General features: G+C 41.3%; 2 protein-coding genes across 5 annotated transcripts in view; one reads left to right on the plus strand and one right to left on the minus strand.

The window, feature by feature from the left end:
* The window catches only part of LOC132382398 (endogenous retrovirus group 3 member 1 Env polyprotein-like), a 35648-nt gene extending 34279 nt beyond the window's left edge, over positions 1-1369 (minus strand). The window contains exons 1-2 of one of the 2 annotated variants that reach the window (XM_059952554.1): positions 1236-1369; positions 667-838 (exon numbers count right to left, since the gene is read on the minus strand). The gene's annotated coding sequence lies outside the window, so the exon portion shown is untranslated. The remainder of the gene's footprint in view (positions 1-666; positions 839-1235) is intronic. The other variant, XM_059952555.1, reaches the window with a different exon arrangement.
* cgnl1 (cingulin-like 1) overlaps positions 1-19288 on the plus strand; it is a 220783-nt gene that overhangs the window by 97441 nt on the left and 104054 nt on the right. The gene's annotated exons all lie outside the window — the stretch shown is intronic.

A 19288-nucleotide genomic window follows, 5' to 3' on the forward strand; every position in this document is an offset into this window, starting at 1 on the left:
TTTTGCAAAATATCCCGCATTGCTTGTCTGAAATACTTTTAATGCAAGTGTGGCTGATTATTAACCAGAGATACAAGGGTGTGTGGATGGTGTAATCTGGAGCCACAAACATGCCTGGTTCCATCTGCCCTTCATCTCTCCCTTATCTAATCTCTGGCCATGATTCCAGCGTCTGCAGCCTCTGGTGTCCATACATCACCTTCCAGCCCCTGTTACTACCTTCATCCTCCCTTTCCTCAGCTGCCCCTATCTGTCTCATGACCCCCCCCCCCCATCCAGTTCCACTTATTGCCTTCCAGCCCTACCTTGTCCTCCCCCCTCACTTCTATATATCAGCTGCCTTCAGGGGCTTCCCAACCAGGGGTCATGGACCTCTTGGTTAGTGGTAAGGCTCCATGGCATAAACAAGGTTGGGAATCCCTGCTTCACAATCAGGACCTTGACCAAAAATGTTGACCATTCTGTGGCCTGACCCGCTGAGTCCCTCCAGTAGGCTGTTTTTGCCTGTTGATTGTTAATTGAAGTGAATTTTTAAAAAATGTTACGTTCCAAGATGAAAATTTACTTGACAATGTGGAATTTCAGGTATTTACTATTCAATGTTGCAATCATGCCTGTGTACTTAAACTGATGCAGTTTGAATTACAAAGTTTAAAGATTAGTTACCTGTATTGAGCAGTCTCACAGCTGTACTGACCCAGGTTCAGTCTTGGCCTTGGCAACTGTCTGTGTGAGGTCTGTACCTTCTCCCTGCCACTGGGTGGGTGGTTCCTATGCTTTCTTCTCACACCCTGAGGCTAAGCAGCTCGGTAGGTGAATTGGTTACCAGCAGTTATCTCTGGTGCAGGAGAGTGGTCAGGGAATCGGGGAGAGGGTGGGGTTAATGGGTTTGAGAGAGAAAATCAGTTATTGGGGAATGGGATTGAGGAGATTGCACTGTGGGCTGGCATTAACTGAGTGGGCCAAATAACCTCCTATGTTATGAGAAAGTTGAAAAAAGGAATTTTGCTGCTGCTATTCATTGTTTTTTTTTGTACTACTAAAAAGATAATGAAAATTTATTACTTAATCCCACACCAACAAGGTTAGAAAGTGTCAGAGAACAGAGAGAAATACATAATCTGGAGAAACTAGAGTACAGCATGACTTCCTTTTACTGACCCATACTGTTGGAATGTTAACATTAAGGAGGTTATTGTACCCTCCTCTCCCCTGTCTACTTTTCCTGCACTTACCTGAGCCTAGGCCTTGTCTTGGGCAGGATCCGTTAACCCCACTGTTCCGTGCGGCAGGCAACTACATCACAGACAGGACCCAGTGCTGGTTCAGACTGCTCGTGCTGAGGTGAGAGGTCAAGTACTTAACTCTTATGATCCAAGTATAGTGGCCTAACTGTTCTTATTCACTCAGCCAGCGACTGTGGCACCAGTACAATCCAAGGTTAAAAAAAAACTACTACAAAGTACAATGAAAAGTTAATTATGCAAAACAGAAATAGTGAGGTGGTGTTCATGGTTCATTGACCATGGAGGAGAAGAAGCTGTTCCTAAAACATTGAGTGTGAGTCTTCAGGCTCCTGTATCTCCTCCCTGATGGTAGTAATAGGAAGAGGCAAAGTCCTAGACATTGATGGATGGTCCTTAAAGATGGATGCTTCCTTGTTGAGGCACCACCTTTTGAAAATGTCCTTGATGGTGTGGAGGTTTGTGCCCCTGATGGAGCTGGCTTGACCCTATAACCCACTGCAGCTTCTTTGTGATCCTGTGCATTGGAGCCTCCACCCAGTCAGAATATTCTCCACAGTACATCTGTAGAATTTGCTAGAGTCTTTAGTGACCTACCAAATCTCCTCAAATTCCTAATGAAGTATAACTGTTGGGGTGCCTTCTTCATGATAGATAATGGGACCAAAACTGTGCACAGTGTTCCAGGTGAGGTCTCGCAAAACCATATACAAATGCAATGAAACTTCCCTTTCACAATAAAGGCCCAAAATGATGAAAGAATCAGACTTTGAGGAAGAAAGCAGCAGAAGTTAGAGCTTAGGACAGGGCTGTCTGAAGGCTGGGCTTCCTATGAGGGAGCAGAGACCACTGAGCACACTGGCCAGAGAACACTGCCCAGGGCAGAACCACAGGGGCTTTAACACTAGAAGGTCTTCCAGAAGAGGAGGCTGGAAGTGAACGGATGTGAAACTGAGGGTAAGAGCTGGAAAGCGAATATTGACAGGCCAGGAAGCAATGTGGATGAAAAGACAGGAGTGATGGATGAAAGGGATAAGGTTTGAGTTGGTATGCAGCCTGCAAAAGGTTTGAGTGAACACAGATTTATAGTGGAGCCTGGAGTTCCTGGTAACTGTCAATTCTGGGAGGTCTAAAGTTGGTAATGAGTGAGGGCGGGTGGAGGTTTTATGGTTGGGGAAGAGGATTAGTTCACAGGTTCAGTTCGTTGTTGAATGAAGCTCACTTCACTGCTCTGATAGAAGTTCGGCTCATTTTAATTTCTAGCTCTTATAAACTGCTTTTTGTAATTTCTGATCCCACTAAAATGTGTGGAATGGTTTAGTGTGTTGGACCTTTATTTTCCAATCTGTTTCTTTCACTGTGACTTGGTGTTAAGTATAGATCTACTCCTGCAAGACCAAGTCAGCTTTAAGTTAAGTGCACTGTTTTGACTTACAGTTCAAAGCAGGCTATAGGATCCAATGCTCACTTCCTGTTGTGTCCCTATTTCCTGAGGAGACTGAGGTCCTTTAACATCTGCCAGTCAATGCTGAGGATGTTCTATGAGGCTGTGGTAGCCAGTGCTATCATGTTTTCTGTTGTGTGCTGGGGCAGCAGGCTGAGGGTAGCAGACACCAACAGAATCAACAAACTCATTTGTAAGGCCAGTGATGTTGTGGGGGTGGAACTGGACTTTCTGACGGTGGTGTCTGAAAAGAGGATGCTGTCCAAGTTGCATGCCATCTTGGGCAATGACTCCCATCCACTCCATAATGTACTGGTTGGGCACAGGAGTGCATTCAGCTTGAGACTCATTCCACCGAGATGCAACACTGAGCGTCATAGGAAGTCATTCCTACCTGTGGCCATCAAACTTTACAACTCCTCCCTCAGAGTGTCAGACACCCTGAGCCAATAGGCTGGTCCTGGACTTATTTCCACTTGGCATGACTAACTTATTATTTAATTATTTATGGTTTTATATTGCTATATTTCTTCACTATTCTTGGTTAGTGCGGCTGTAATGAAACCCAATTTCCCTCCAGATCAATAAAATATGTCTGTCTGTCTGTCTGTCTCAAATTCAAACTATTGAGTGTCTACTTATTGAATAAAAATGTTGTTTGGCAGTAGGCGAAGAATATGTGTTGAAATGTGAACAAAGTCGTCAGAGAGACACAGCAGGCATCGTATTGAAACCCTTTTGGAGAAAGAAGCCTGCTCGACCTAACATTACATTGCATTTTACGTGCTAACGGTCAAAGGACAGTTCTATATTTACATTGTATCTACAATGCTTCCTTTGAATTACATTTAGCTTTCACATGTCCTTCTTTGCACCCACATTCCGGATAACTAAAACAAATATTAATCTGCAAACACGAGGAAGTCTGCAGATGCTGGAAATTCAAACAACAACAACACACAAAATGCTGGTGGAACATAGCAGGCCAGGCAGCATCTATAGGGAGAAGCGCTGTTGACGTTTCGGGCCGAGACCCTTCGTCAGGATCGGCCCAAAACGTCGACAGCGCTTCTCCCTATAGATGCTGCCTGGCCTACTGTGTTCCACCAGCATTTTGTGTGAATATTAATCTGCATTGTTTAGTTTTTCAAATAACAGTTATTGGAACTTATTGTCCCGAGCTGCATTTTAAATTTAATTTACAGTCAATGCTCAGGTCTAAAGATTGGTTGCTGAAGTTAAGGTTTTGCTATACACCCGAAGTCCAGAATATGCTCTAACAATATGTATACAAAGATTATATAGATCATTTCCAGAATCCTTCATGTAAACCCCATAGTAGACTCACGACCATTGAACTAATCCCTTCATTTACTCTGTAAATTTGTTACATATTCAGAGTGGAAATGTTCACATATAAAGTAGCTGGATCCACTATTCTGAATATAAAGCCTAAACTACTGGCAGCATTCAAACAATCAGTTGAGGTGAGTGTAATCTAAATGGGTCATTGGCTCATCTCATGTAGAAGGGTTGTCATTGTCGTTAAGCCCAGGACACAGCCTGCTGTCGATGACCAATGGGAGATCAGTTAGTTTAATCCTAAAGGTCAGTGTTTGTACATTTGAGCTCTTGCATTGGTGGGAAGGGGGAAGACAGATTGAGAATGGGGTTTGTGGGTGTAATCCTAAACACGTTGCTGCTGGTGACTTACAGGTGCTTCTCATAGCTTTTGCAGTGTTTACTGTTCTCTCACAATGCCTTTAGCATGGGGAGTGGCTGATTTCAAGCAGGGCCCTCCCATGTTTGTGCACATTTATTGAGTGCGCAATGCCTGGATGCATATAGTGATCCTAGGGAACTGTTTTGCAATGTACGGAGGGAAAGAATCTGCGAAACAGGCTGTTTAAAAAGAGATTGCATTCGTTAATAATTTACTCCTTCACTGTTGATGATAAATGCAAGGCATGACCTTGACTGGACCAAAGAAGAAGACTTTTATAACTAAACATTCTCCATTCAAACTTGGAATGAAGGGTCAAGTCGAGAAATATTAACCCCAAACTCCCCAAATCTCTATTTCCAAAATATATAGATTACTGTCCTTTTTATATCTAACAATTTCCTTTTTTTTGTAATTTTTTTTATTGTTCATCATCAAACAAACATTTCCATAAGATGTATTTCAGACATTGTACATATATATCATATAATCATATATGTCACAAATCTCCACAAAATATTTATCTGAGGTACACACTTATAGAAAAGAGCAGAAAGAAAAATCAAGCAAAAGGAAAAAACTATGTACGAGTAGGGAGTGATCTTTTTTTTACAACATATTCATTGATTTGTGAGAATAAAATCAGGCCTATGAGGCATTATGTAGTTAAACCATTTTTCCCAGTATGAATCAAATTGTTCCAGCTTATGATTAACAGATGCTGTTATCTTCTCCATTTTGTAAATGTCCATTGTAATTTCCATCCATGCATTTAAAGTTGGGCTCTCCTGTGATGACCATTTCCTAGTAAGAGTCTTTTTACCAGCCACCAACAGTATATTCATTAAATATTTATCTCTTTTCAACCATTCTTGAGGTATATATCCAAAATATATTGTCTTACTCTCCAAGAGTATTTCACATTTAATGATGTGTTGTAGGGCATTGTGTATCCCCCTCCAATAGTTTTTGTTAACAGGGCAGTCCCAAAAAATATGATAATGATTGCATTTTGATTTCCACAGTTTCTTCAGCAAACAGGGAGGTCATATTGGGATTTTTGAGAGGGTGTAATAAAATATCTTATCAAGTTTTTCCATCCAAACTCCCTCCATTTCTGTGAACTGGTACACTTCCACTGATACCTCCATATTATTGTCCATTCTTCCTCAGATATAATTATCCCTCCTTCCTTCTCCCATTTTGTTTTAATGTATGAAGTCGAATGTGTTTTAAGATTTGACAACCTCTTATACAAGCTTGAAATGATTCTACTACTGTTATTTGAATTATATGCTTTTCTAAATAGCTCTATCAAGCATGTATTTGCCTTGGTTACATTTTTAAGCTTCTTATTAACATATTGTCGCATCTGTAAATACCGATAAAAATCTTGTTTTTCTAATGTGTTTCTCTTTAAGCATTTCAAAACTGAACGGTGTTCCTTCTTTCATTATGTTGCAAAGAACTGTTATTCCTTTAGCTCTCCAGTCCTTAAATCTAGCATCCAATTTATTTGGTGTAAAATCTGAGTCATATGCACACCATTTAAGAATTGCAATATCTCCCTCTAGATTATATTCTTTTATAGTAGTTTTCCATATTTTAAGAGTCAATTTCACCCACGGGTTATCAATTGTATTTATGTACCTTTGTAGGTTGTTATCAGCCCCATAATTGTTTGTATGGGGATGGGAAGTACCCTCTCCTCAATGTTTTTCCATTGAGCGTCATATGATGGGTTGCACCAACATATCACAGCTCTCAGCTGTGTTGCAAAATAATAATCTCTAAGAAAAGGTAGGTCCCATCCTCCCTTTTCCTTTGCTAATTGCAAAGTTTTGAGATGAACTCTAGGCCTTTTACCCTGCCAAATATACCTTGATAGCATCTTGTTCCATTCATTGAATTGATTCTGATTAATCTCTATTGGTAGTGTCTGAAAGAGATATAACAGTCTGGGCAGTATATTCATTTTAATAGACTCAATCCTTGAACTGACACTGAAAAAAAGGAATCAGGTTCTATCTTGCCAAATCTTCCTTAATTTTTTTATATAAAGGCTAATAATTACATTCTGATAATTTTGTCAAATCTTTTGGCATTATGATGCCCAAATATTTGAAAGACTTTGTGTGCAAGGCCCAGGAATATCTACTTTCAATTTCTCTTGGTGGGCTATAGTAATATGAAAGTAATTTGGTTTTATCTATGTTGATCTTGTATCCTGATAATTGACCATATTGTTCAAAGGATTGCATCAGTTTAGGTAAAGAGTATGTTGGTTGCACTAGATAGATCAAAGTGTCATCCGCATAACAAGCCAATTTATGCTCTGTCCCTTTAATAGTATATCTGTCCCTGATATCTTCATTTTGTCTGATGTATTGAGCTAATGGTTCCAGATATAATGTGAAGAGTAGCGGTGACTATGCACAACCCTGTCTTGTGCCCCTTTCTAGGGTAGGGCTATCTGATAAATATCTATTGATTTTAATCCTAGCAGTAGGATTGTCATATAGTGTCTGTATAGTTTTAATAATTGTCTTGGAAACCATATCTATGTAAAACTCTGTAAAGAAAATTCCAATTAACCGAATCAAATGCCTTTTCAGCATCCACGCTTGGTCACTATTGTTTCAATTTTATTTTTTTGTATATGATCCATAATGTGAAGTGTCCTTCATGTATTGTCTTGTGTTTGACGTTGTCATATAAAACCTGTCTGATTGTTATGTATCAGTATGGGTAGAAACACCTCTAATCGTTTGGCCATGATGGAGGTAAATAATCTATAATCTACATTAAGAATAGATATTGGTCTAAATGACCCGCATTCCATTTTATCCTTGGCTTCTTTCGGTATAGCTGAGATTATCGCTTTCTTCCAACTGGGTGGCATTTGTGCCTTTTTTAGAGCCCAGTTCAGTGTGGGGAGTAAAACAGGAATTAACTCATTTTTAAATTCTTTGTACCACTCTGCCGTATACCCATCTAATCCTGGTGACTTGCTTAATTTAAGCCTACTAATTGCAGCTTTTAATTCAACTTCGGTTATGTCAGCAGTCATCATTCTATTTTGTTCTTCACTTAAAGTGGGTAACTCTAGAGAATTCAAGAAGGTGTCAGTTTGGGTTATGCTCTTCCCCGGAACTTTGGAATATAGAGTTTTGTAAAACACTTCAAAAGCTTCTTGAATTTCACTTAGCTTATTTTTTATCATTTTTGTTCTTGGGTCCCTAATTGTATTTTCTGCTGTTTTTTTTTTCAGTTTCCATGCCAGTATTTTCATAGATTTTGATCCACTTTCATAATGTCTCTGTTTCAGAAACATTAAATTTTTCCTAATTTCTTGCGTAGCCAGACTATTAATTTCATTCCTAATTTTTATAATTTACCCTAATGTATCCTGTGCCAAATTAAATTTGTTTATTCTCTAGTTCCTTCAGCCTATTTTGTAGTTTCTCTAATTCCTTATTTTTTCTTATATGAAGATAACGCTATAATTTCCCCTCATAAGACAGCCTTCAGAGTATCCCATAAAATGGGAGGTGAAACCTCTCCATTATCATTAAATTCTAAATATAGACCAATTTCTTTTTTAATTTGTTCCTTAAAGTATGGATCATTGAGTAGACTTGAATTTAGTTTCTAAACAGTATTCTTTGGTTGTAGGTCAAAATCAACAGATAAATATATAGGTGCAAGGTCACTTACATCTATTGTCCCAATTCCACAGGTGTTTATTTTGTCTTTGTCTTTTCCAAATGTTTTGAAATAGTCTATTCTTGTATATACAGAATGGGGAGCAGAATAATGAGTGTAATCCCTTCTGTCGGAGAAAAGGTCCCTCCATATATCAATTAAACCAATATCCTCAAAAAGTGTATTAACTTTCTTATGTAAGGATTTTGTTTCATAGGTTTTTCTGTTGGAAGAGTCTAAGTTTGGTTGTAATTGTAAATTTAAGTCTCCCCTACATATCAGGAGACCTTCTGTTTCCGTTACCATAATATCAGTAATTTTCTGAAAGAAACCAATATCACTTCCCGGGGGTGCATATATATTCAATAGAGTAACTGAATTGCCGTCCATATTCCCCCTTACCAGAATATATCTGTACTCTTTATCTCCCATTTCGAATACTTTTTCAAAATTTATCTTACTTGAGATAAGAATAGCAACTCCTCTCCTATGTCCTGATTTATATGAGGAGAAAAACAAATTAGTGAAGCCCATTCTCTTTAGTTTTCTATGCTCATTATCACTTAAATGAGTTTCCTGTAAATACACTACATGGGTTTGTTCTTTTTTCATTTTGGATAAAATTCTATTATGTTTAATTGAATTTAATAGCCCATTGACATTAAAAGAAATGAATTTTACTTTGTCCCTTGCCATCTGTATTTATCTGTCAATGTATCATTGAAATTAGCAGAATAAAACTTAATCGATCTACTCCCTGAACAAATAAGAACCAGGGAATGCAAATAATAACAAAAGTGGAAATGAATGTGTGATTCCAAGGCTGAGGTCACTAGTAGATGACCTTGCGTTGAGCTCGAGGAAATGTCTAGCTGTGGGGGATAACCCCTCCTACTTGTGAGTTGAGGGCCCCCATTGCAGTATTCATAAAAGTCAGTGAACAAATCCATTACACAGAAAAGATTTCCCTGTGTACTCTTATCTAGATCTATATACACACACATGCACACAGACCCACACACATATGTGCATGTATATTACATACATACACATATATGTACACATGTATATATTCTTATTTTGGTGGGGAAAAAGGAGTAAGTGAGCAAATAAAGAATAACAACTAAGTAATATAAAATCCACATTATAATAAGTACTTCTCAAGATAGGTATATCACCGTCTACTTTTGCTTCTGTTTAGCTTCTGTTTATGGCTCTTCTGGAGGGGGTGAAGGCTGACTTTGGAAAACTCCCAGTCTCTCCCTGATATACTTCTCTTGGCCTCCTCCCATCTCCTGCCTTCTCAATTCTCACACTATTTCCCAAGCGGAGTGGGTAATTCCTCTGCCAGGCTTTCCCTCGGTTTGATCATGCTGATGGGTAACCCTCTGGCCTGTAGTCGCCTCTTCCACTGTCTGATACAGTTGGATCCCATCTCGATAAAACACTCGAAGTTTAGCAGGGTACAGAGTTTGATATCTAATTCTTTCTTGCTTTAGTATTTGCTTTACTTCAGAGTATTCTTTACGTTTCTGCAGGACCATGGGGGGGGGGGGCAGTAATCTTGGTTGAAATATATTAATTTATCGTCTAAAAACACCCTCTTCTTACCCCAGGCCCTTTGTAGAATTTTCGCCTTGGTACTGTACCGAAGGAATTTAATTATTATTGAGCATGGTTTATCTGCTCTATCTTGGGTAGGCTTCGGGACGAGCGTGCGATGTGCTCTCTCAATTTCCAGCTGCATAGTCGAGGGCAGCTCCAGCACGTTCCGCAGCAACTTTCCAACAAACTCGGTCATAGACGAGCCCTCCGCTCCTTCGGGAACGTTGTATACTCTGATATTTTTCCACCGTGATCTTCCCTCCAGGTCAAGCAGTTTACCTTCTTGGTGATTTAATATTTTTATCGTCTTACTCAGTATCCATTCCACGTTTTGAACGCGATCTTCCACCTTCTCAATTTGAGTCTCCGCCACCGCTATTTTTTGATTGATGTTGGTGAGCTCTGAATTAATATCATGTAGCTGCTGCTTTATATCTTTCTGGAACTCTCTTATCTCTTTCAGAATTTTGATCATATTCGCCGCTTCGTCTGAATGAGGCCCAGCGTCCGCCTCGCTAGCACGCGGTCGGGTAGGAGAGCCGCTCGCTGCACTCCTCTCGGACGCAGGCTCCACAGTGTCGCTTTTTTAATTTCCATTCTTTTTCCCCTTTCTTGCCCCTCTTATCAGTTCAAATATTTTGGAAAAATACTATTTTGATGGGTTAACGGGGCTTAATACTTGTTTTTCCGGAGGAACTAGTGACTTAAGCTGCCATTCTCGACGATGACGCCACCGGAAACCCCTGTCTAACAATTTCCTTGCTGTTATCAACCATAAGTCATAAATGTTCCCACCAGGTTGTCCAAACAATGTTTGCAGTTAGTGTGGAGACTTCCCTGAGGACACAGGACACCATTCGCCATTCTTTGTGTTAGTTTGAAAGCCAGGCTGCATTGTATACATTTGTTTCATTAGTTAATTAAGTTCTCAACAAGTGTGTCTTATGTTGATATTTTATGAAGCCCTTGTATGTAAGTTTATGTCTGTGTACTCTGCAGCCGCTATTGATTGTGATTTCCTGGTGCTTGAGGAATGAATACTTCCATACTTCCAGAATTCCTGGGATGACTTTATGCTGAGAGATACAATGTGGACTTTTGGGATGCAAAATTTAAGCTCATTTTGAGTACATGGGTGTCCTTAAACCTCAAATTGTATCCAAGGCACGTTCAGAGGGATGCAGAGTGCGTGCCTGCTGCTTTATGCTCTTGTCATATTAAGATGTGGATCAGGATGTAACACTGGTAACTGTCTCTGTTTTGGATCTCAATATCTTGTCTGTGATCTTTGTCAGTTTCTGAACCGGTTAAATTCACGCAATGCATCAAGAAAGAGCCCAATCCTTATCTCTCCCTGCTCCGCTGTACCAGAGCTGTTAAACAAACAATCTGCCGGAGGCCTGCAGCGGGTCAGACAGTATTTGTGGGAGAAGGGACTTGTTGACATTTCTAGTCGAAACCCTGGATCAGGACTGATGCTTTGATGTTTCAGTTTTGATGCGTGGCTTCAGCCTGAAATATTGGTAATTCCTTTCCTAACGCTGATGCTGCCTGACCTGGAGAATTCCTTCCAGAAGCTTTGGCTACTCCCTATTCCCGATTTGCTAAAAGGAGTTTTCAGCTATGTAGGAGTAAGATGTTGATGGAATGTTTTATTTACTTAGTTTATTGATACACAGTGTGGAACTGGCCCTTTGATCTAAGCCACCCGGCGATCCACTGATTTAGTCCTAACCTCGTCACAGGACAATTTACAATGAGTAATTAACCTACCGAGTGGTACATCTTTGTACTGTGGGAGGAAACCAGAGCACGCAGAGGAAACCCACGCAGTCACGGGGAGAACGTAGAAACTCCTCACAGGCAGCGGTGGGAATTGAACCCAGGTTTTTGGTACTGTAAAGCATCGTGCTAATCACCATGCTAATGTGCCACCCATTTGTGTCAGTACTACCCAGTTCTGTTACAGGGCTGTGACCTCAGCCATTAGATCTCTCCACCGATGCTGCCCAACTAGTTGAAGATCTCTGGTAAGTACTGTTTTTGTATCAGAATTGCCCATCCATTCTTTTTTTGGAAGTGTGTGTGTTCGCACTAGCTCGGCTCTTGACAACTGAATCTTTCTCACAAGTCCAAGCACCCCAGACCATAATATTATAACCATATTACAATTACGGCATGGAAACAGGCCATCTGGACCCTTCTAGGCTGTGCCGACGCTTACACTCACCTAGTCCCACTGGCCCACACTCAGCCCATAACCCTCCATTCCTTTCCTGTCCATATACCTATCCAATTTTACTTTAAATGACAATACCGAACCTGCCTCTAACACTTCTACTGGGAGCTCGTTCCACACAGCTACCACTCTCTGAGTAAAGAAATTCCCCTTCATGTTACCCTTAAACTTTTGCCCCCTAACTCTCAAATCATGTCCTTTTGTTTGAATCTCCCCTACTCTCAATGGAAAAAGCCTATCCTATCTATCCCCCTCATTATTTTAAATACCTCTATCGTCCCCCCTCAACCTTCTACGCTCCAAAGAATAAAGACCTAACTTGTTCAATCTTTCCCTGTAACATGTGCTGAAACCCAGGTAACATTCTAGTAAACCTTCTCTGTACTCTCTGTTATTTTGTTGATATCTTTCCTATAATTAGGTGACCAGAACTGTACACAATTCTCCAAATTTGACCTTACCAATGCCTTGTACAATTTACATCTCAACTCCTATACTCAATGCTCTGATTTATAAAGGCCAGCATACCAAAAGCTTTCTTCACCACCCTATCCACATGAGATTCCACCTTCAGGGAACTATGCACCATTATTCCTAGATCACTCTGTTCTACTGCATTCTTCAATGCCCTACCATTTACCATGTATGTCCTATTTGGATAACTCCTACCAAAATGCAGCACCTCACACTTATCAGCATTAAACTCCATCTGTCATTGTTTAACCCACTCTTGTAACTGGCCTAAATCTCTCTGCAAGCTTTGAAAACCTACTTCATTATCCACACCACCACCTACCTTATTATTGCTAGCCAGTACACTATTGTGCTGTCCCAGTTTCCTACAGGGAGTTGTGTGAAAGACATGGGCAGTAAAACAGTGATTGAAGCACAAATGTTGCAAAGTCAGTGGGCCAGAATTGTTAAGTACGCAGAAAGTTGTGGAGAAGATGAATAGCATTTCTTGCAATACAAAGGGAATTGATTTTCTTACATTTGTGCTATGAAGAATCAGACATTGAATCTTGAGCCTTCAAGGAGAAAGGGAGAGTGGAACTGCAGTGGGAAGCAGGTGCACCGTTGCTTTGTGTGCAGCCAGGTATTGAAGGCAGATGTAATTGGTGAAGCAGTGAACAGCCCACCCTCCCATTTCTTCATAAGCCAGTGTGACAATCAAAACCCGCAGATGCTGGGATTCTGAAGTAAAGCTGGAAAGTGTTGGAAATACACAGCAGGTCAGGCAGCCTCTGTGGAATGAGAAACAGGACCCTTTATCAGGTCAGTTTCTATTGCCCAGTGTGGATACATTAGTAGTCTGTAGGAATGAACAAAAGGGTACGCTCCACTCTCCCAGATGCTGGCATTGAGAGGAGAGCAGGAGGTTGTCTGTGTGTGTGTTGGAAACAGCCATCAGTCCCGCTGTCAACAGTGGGGAGCAGAGAGATCACCATCCGTCAGATGATGGTTGCAATCACGGCAATTCCAGCTGTTCATTCTTCAATAGTCCCCTTCACTACAGTCACTTGGCCACAGTGAAAGCCCAGCCAGCAAACAGTCCCATCTTCTGAGTAGCTACCCTTGGAGTGCATGTCCTGTGTGTCTTCACCTACCCCAGTCTTTGTGCTGTGCTTTGCCATTGTCTGGAGCATGGAGACACAGGAATGGCCTTGGAGGATGTCCCGGGATTCCTGGCTGTGGACAGCACCACGTGGAATTGAGTGAAGAGTGGCAGCAAAGGTTCTGGGAGGGGTCAAAACCAAACTACTGAGGAACTGGGTGGACTAGGCAGCATTTATGGAGGCAGAGGGATAGTTGATGTTTGGAGCAGGGTCTCAACCCAAAATGTTGACTATCCATCTGCCTCCTCAGATGCTGCCCAAGCTGCTTGAGCTCCTACAGTTTTCTCCAGATTACACACCTGCAGTCTCTGCTGTCTTCAGGGAAGAAAATAATATTTATCCTCCCACGGCTCCCACACCATTGCTCCCTGGGATGGTGCTAACGACCTGCTGGAGGACAGGCTGTCTTACCCTCTCCATACTGTTAAGTCCAGACAGATGATTGAAGCAACTAGAACTTGTACAGTAACCATGTGAGCTGTGCTGTGGTTGGATTTACAAGGTTACAGACAGAATGTTCTAGACTCTGCCCCAATCATTTTTCCTGGCTGGAGAATGATTATACTCTGCTTCTTGATACTGGGTGCATGTCACTGGCTGGTTTCCCAGAACACTGAGTGCACACACATCAGTTGTATTCTGTCACCCTCCCACATTGCAATCTTCCTCTGAGTTCTCTGCAGCAAGACTTGTGTGCACATTTACATGCTGGTGTCCTGACTGTTCCTGTCATTCTGATCCTACACAGGCCACTAAACTGTGCACAATAACAGTATCATAGCTGGTGGCTGCTAGGGTGCAGTCAAGTGAAAGTGTGTCTTTGGCTGTCTCTTCCCTAGTTCCCACTTCAGTTAATCTGTAATGAATAAGGATAAAGTTAAGCTTATGGTGTAGTGCAAGGGGTGTTTACACCAACTTCTACACTAAGTTTTAAGTTAGGTAGAATATCAGGAGGAGGATTTTGACAGAGGATAATGTCAACTGGTGTTGATATGGACAAGGAAATGTCCCTTGGCCACTTTCTATTGCCTTGTGCTGAAAGAGGGGGCAGTACGTCATGATAGCTGTGCTGAATCATTTTTGTAAGGGTTTTGTGGATCGTATGACTTTTAGATGTTGGTTCTGATTGATAGAAATTGCTGATGAACATGACGCACAGTGTCTAGGACTATTCAAACAGTCATTTGAAGAAGTGTTCATTGATCTTGGTCATATGAGGTCTTTGAACCAGTTATGATGGTAAATACAAGACCTCTGGATTCTTGCATTTTGAGGCCACCTCATAGAGTCACAAAGTCGTGCAGTTCCCAAACAGGCCATTTGGCCCCCATGTTCACACTAACCACTGACACCTATTTATAATGACCCTATCCTCCAGCACTTGGCCCATAGCTGTCTCTGCCCAGTGCTCATCCAGGCATTTCTCTTGCTGACCTTTCAGCACTCTCTCTGGCAGTGTGTTCACTCTCTGGCTGAAAAGATCCCCTCAGATCTTCTCTAAATCACTTCCCCCTTATCCTAAAACTGTCACACCTCATCTTCACCTCTGATAAGGGGAAAGGTTCCCTGTAGTCAACCCTTTCTTTTTCCTTTATTTTATACATCTCAATCATGCCCCCTTGTTACCCTTCCTGCTCAATGGAAATCAGACCTGGCTTCTCTAGTCTCTCCTTGAGGCACCATCCTGATGAATCAACCTTTTCAGCACTTTCACTTTCTTCCTATAGTGTGACACAGTACCCTGGCTGAGGTCTGACCAATGTTTTCTAAGGTTGGCTTATAACCTTCCTGTTGTTGTACTCAATGCCCCAAGTAGTGATCCCATATGCTTCTTTTGAACCAATTGACCTGGGATCCTTTTGAACCATTTTCCCATGTTTGACAAAGTTTAAACTATTTGCTCTAGTTGCTGTCCGCGTTTGTTACTGGTGAGTTTCCCAGTCTTGGTGAGTACTGGATTTCCCCTCTTCCTTCCCAGCTCTTCCTCCAAGATCTCATCCATAGTTTAGGAGCCAATGTTCCATGTTGCCCAGGTTCACCTGCAGAACTATTGTCTGCACCCTCTCCACCTATGATAGATAGATCTCTCCTTTAACATGCACTTTCTGTTGTATCCTGAAACTCCGGGAGCAAGAGCGATGTTTTAATGAACTAACTGATTATAACTTGAAAGATATTGCCCCCTCTGTGGATGTGCAATTGTGGAAATGGGCAGAAGTACAGGGTTTGTGTGTTCCTGTGGTCAGTCAGCACAGAATGCCTTGACTTTCCTATATTTCTGCAAAAAAAAACTTGACTTTTTGATAGCTTCTTGGAACCATTGCATAATAAATGGAAGGAATCTGGCAGTGCTTTTCTTACCAGATTTTAGATTTTCACCTCAGTAACTGAAATTTGTCAGTCGTAGGGTGTATCTGAGATTCTCCATCTGATACTGTTGTTCTGAAACCACTATTCTTCAAAAATCAATTCATTCTTTGGTAAAACTTTCCAACTCTCTATCACCAGGTCTGGGAACATTGTCTCTCAAAATAAATGTGTCCTGAATTAGTCAATAAATATTTTATCAGCTCATTAAGTTATAAATATTTTTATTACTGAAATGGAAAAAGCGATGACACATCATTCCTAGCAAAACACAGGAAATTTCAGAACAGAAGTTAAAGACATGACATTTTTCCATGGTGTCATTAGGATCTAAATAGATCCTTTCTGCTCAGCTTGACATCCACTCATTATCCCCAGCTGCACAGGTCAGCACAGTCAAAGAGGGGTATTTGAGAGGGAGTACCTGGTACCTAGAATGATTTTTACCGGGTTAATTTAGGAGTGTGATTGGGAAACAGAAATAAGAGTACTTAGCTTTATATTAGCATGAAGTGTTATTTGGTAACTGGAAAGACCTATCTGTGTGCCTAAGACAGTGCAGCATTGTCTAAGTGCAGTATGTCATCATTTTTGAAATGTTAGATGGTAAGCAATAGGTGCAATTTCTGCAATTGCCCACTGTTTCAGTGTGGAAGTATAGCTGGCATTTTGTATCCTTCACAATTTTGCTTACCTTTGCATAGAAGCAACCCTTCACAGTTTTTTTTTATTAAACAAAATATACTTTATTCAAAAATAAAATTATATACAATAACCATTCAAAGACTTTCAATTCTTTACAGTTGGTACCATTACTGTCTTTACGTTTTCAAAATTCAAAAGTTTTGCCACCCACATGGCACTTTGTTCTTTCATATTTACATTCAGGGGGTATACCCCCACCCCTTACCCCTCAACTCCCACGGGAGAAGGACCCTAGACTGTGGTCCTTCCCCACCGGGCCCTTGCGGTGGCTGCACCGAGTTTGAGTGCGTCCCTCAGCACGTACTCCTGCAGCCGAGAATGTGCCAGTCGGCAGCATTCCCCCACGGACATCTCCGTGTGCTGGTAGATCATCAAGTTTTGGGCCGACCAAAGAGCGTCTTTGACCGATTTGATGATCTGCCAGCAGCACCGGATGTTGGTCTCGGTGTGCGTCCCTGGGAACAGCCTGTAGATCAGAGAGTCCTCTGTTACGCAGCTGCTGGGGATGAACCTCGACACTGTCCCTTCCATCCTCCTCCACAACTTCTCTGCGAACCCACAGTGCAACCCTTCACAGTTGTGCATGAAAGGTTTGCTGCAGAAATATTCAGAGCAGACAGCCTCTGATAAATAATCCTGCAGGTGGTTAATGTACAAACTCCTTAAGGTTATTTTGCTCAAGCTCATGAGAAAATTCTGATTGACCTTGATGTCAAAATGTTTGGAAAGTTCGCCGTTAGTTTACAAGGAGTAAGTTCCTGTCACAGTTTTCCTCAAGATTTCATGACATTTTCCCGAAGTTTTAGGCTACTTGTTATGCAATGGTTTAAATGGACCAAGTATTCTTCACTGAAGTCAATGTATCTGGATTTTCAGAGCTGCATCAGTTGGAAATGGCGGTTGGCATTAACCAGATGTTTGCAAACACTGCCCCATTTGAAATGAGAGCAGAAATCAGACTAACCATTGTTAGCTGCTCATGTCCGTATTGGTGGACAGTTTAAATACACCCTCTGTCTCCAGCGGGTGAGCAGGAAGCTGTATTATCTGCCAGTGTGGTTGAACAGAGTCTTGCTCAGTCATGACTGATAAAAGAGCAATGTGCGGGTCCCCGGTGAGATTCTTGTACTGTTCTTACTTCGCCATGAACAACTCTACTCTAGCCCAGTCAGGCCCTGTGGACTGATGTACAGTTGGCCCTCCTTATCTGCCAGTTCCGCATCCGCGAATTTAACCAACTGCGAATCGAGAAAATCTGGAAGTGCTCTTCTAGCACTTGTTGTTCGAGCATGTACAGAGTTTTTTTTCTTATCATTATTCCATAAACAATACAGTATAACAACTATTTTACGTAGCATTTACATTGTATTAGGTATTATAAGTAATCTAGAGATGATTTAAAGTATTTGGGAGGATGTGCGTGGGTTATCATGGATCGGGATCAAAAAATATTGGAAGTTCTCTTACTAAGTAAATCGGAACAGGTACATCTGGTATTATTTAGCGTTAGTTAAACGTCTGTCTTAGTATATAGATTATATTTTACCTCTCTATGCAAATAAAACACTTAAGAATGTATGTTTCTGCGCCGGGCTCGGGAACAGAAGTTCCTGAGTTCGATCCAGTGACAGACCACTATCAAGTGCGCTCTCCACCGTGCCGGGTGGATGTGGAGGATCAAAAACTCAAAACCCCCAAACCCAATAATTAAACCACTGCATTGCTTAGTAATAATTGTAGCTTTCATCGGGGCAGGGCCTTTCTCACTTTATCCTTTAAAATTTTTCTGATCGTTGATTGACATAGCCCAACACTTTTACAAAGACTGGTGGCATTTCACCTCTTTTCGATCGCTTTATTATTTCCATTTTATTTTCAATCGTGATCGTGATTATTTTCGTGAACAGAGACACTGAGGATTCAGAGCTCCGCCACCGGGTCCTAATGTCCACCGCACTGAGACAGGTTAAATAAGGTCTGGGATTCCGCTAGGTCCTAAGGTCCACCAGATTGAGACAGGTTGAATAAGAGACTTGAGCATCTGTGTTTTTTGGTATCCGAGTGGGGTCCCGGAACCAATCCCTCGCGGATAAGGAGGGCTGACTGTACTGGGAAGGGAATGTTCTGTGTAGGTGTTAGAGGCAAGTGGTAGTAGCACATGCTATCAGGTTATTTTTGTTGAAGTATCAGGAGGTTTTCTTGCTCACTACCTAGAGCAAATGTTGAAAGCCCTCAGCACTTCAGGTATGGTTTGTGGAGAAAGAGTGTAGGTTAACCTTCCAGGTCTAGTATGAAACAAAAACAAAATTTGCTGCAAACACTCAGCTAGTCAGGCAGCATCCAGGGAAAGTAAAACATTAAATGTTTTATGTTGATGACTGTTCATCAGATTAATCTCTGGCATGAATCATGAAATTTGTTTCTCTTTCCAGTGAAGCATGAAACTCTTTCAGGTCAACCACTTTATGTCGAAACTGAGAAAAGTTGCAGTTAAACAAGTTTTGAGGATCAGAGCGGAGGAATTGGGGAGGAGAAGTGTAAGGGTGATGTCTCTGATAGGGTGGAATACAGGAGAAGCCATGGTGGCTTCCCCAGATATCTTCAGACAGGATGCTACCTCAATTTTCTCCGTTTCTCTCT

Source organism: Hypanus sabinus, chromosome 28, assembly GCF_030144855.1.
Source record: "Hypanus sabinus isolate sHypSab1 chromosome 28, sHypSab1.hap1, whole genome shotgun sequence".
NCBI lineage: Eukaryota > Metazoa > Chordata > Chondrichthyes > Myliobatiformes > Dasyatidae > Hypanus > Hypanus sabinus.